Raw genomic sequence first — 1232 nt, 5'->3', positions numbered from 1 at the left:
CCCGTGATGTTTTTTTCAGTGACTTGGAGCAGCAGCACAGCCCAAAGAGGTGTAACCACGGGTAAATGCCAGGTACTGGTGGAGCACCCGGACCCTGGGCTGGAGGAGAATCTGATCCCTTGGGCAGCCACACATCTGTTTTCTTTGGGACAGATACCCAGCTACTTCCATCCTTTGGCCTAGCAGCAGTCCCCCTGCCACTCTCCTGTTTCCAGGAAGCGCTTTTAGAGACAGATGGTATCAAATGTTATCTCAAATTTAATTTTTGGATAAGTGCATTAGAAGGGCATGCATCATGAACAGGGATTACTTTCATTTAAATGTAAAAAAAAAATTTAAAAAAAATTAAAAAAGTTTAAAAATCCTAGAAGAACATTCTGACAATTCTCCCAGCAAATTATGACTTAATATTTTGAGTAAATGAGGTGATGAAATTTATGAAACAGACCTTTTAAAGGTAGGAAATTAGGGACCTGCATGAATTTGTGTCACAGGCTCCATTTTACAAGCTACATTTTATCATTCACAGTACAAAATGAAAGTAAAGAGCTCTGTTTCATCAGTTACTCATATGCAGCTGCTATGAAAATAATATGTTTGATATAATTCATTTGACATTTGATGGGTTTAAGGTTCCTCTGACAAGATATAATCAACTCATTATGGAGAAACAGAAACCTTCCATGTTACAAATGAATTATTCCTAGTCATGATTGAATTACTGTGTATTTAGTGAAAATGGGATGGAGGGGTTTCCAGTAGAAGTGGGTATTTTATCATCAGGCCTGTGTGATAAAAGCCAACTCAAGTCACTTTATGTTTTTTCTCTTCAGTGCTCTGATTAATGAGTGGCATCACTTTTTCAAACCAACAAATTAGATCTTTCCATTTTTTTCACATTAAAGCTGTTAGATCAAAGTATGAAAACTGTGTCTTTACTCTTTATGCACAAAGCTGAGATAAACAGCTTGAACAGAGTGTTCTTTTACTTTATTTTGTTAGTTTATTTTTAAAAATCTCAACAGTGTTTTGTGAAGCAAAGCTAGCTTCATGGGTGGGGTGTGAACTGTCTTTTAAGTCAGAACATGTGATTAATTTAATTTTGGTCTTAACATCAAATATGTTGCATGCTGTGTTCTGCACCATTACTTTGGAGGAACAGGAGAAAGTGGTATCATTTTGCTGGAATTAATTAATTAAAAATGCATCTCCAGAGGCAGCTGAGGCAATGC

The 1232-nt window shown here is 36.6% G+C and overlaps 1 long non-coding RNA gene across 1 annotated transcript in view; it reads left to right on the top strand.

Moving 5' to 3' along the window:
* Window positions 1-900, top strand: part of LOC117245504 — an 8151-nt gene extending 7251 nt beyond the window's left edge. Inside the window, exon 4 of the long non-coding RNA XR_004500235.1 lies at window positions 20-900. This is a non-coding gene — a long non-coding RNA (uncharacterized LOC117245504). The remainder of the gene's footprint in view (window positions 1-19) is intronic.
* Window positions 901-1232: the final 332 nt, after the last annotated feature.

Source organism: Parus major, chromosome 2 (genome assembly GCF_001522545.3).
Source record: "Parus major isolate Abel chromosome 2, Parus_major1.1, whole genome shotgun sequence".
Lineage (NCBI taxonomy): Eukaryota > Metazoa > Chordata > Aves > Passeriformes > Paridae > Parus > Parus major.
Note: the sequence above shows the minus strand (reverse complement) of the source record. Positions and strands in the feature narration are given on the sequence as shown.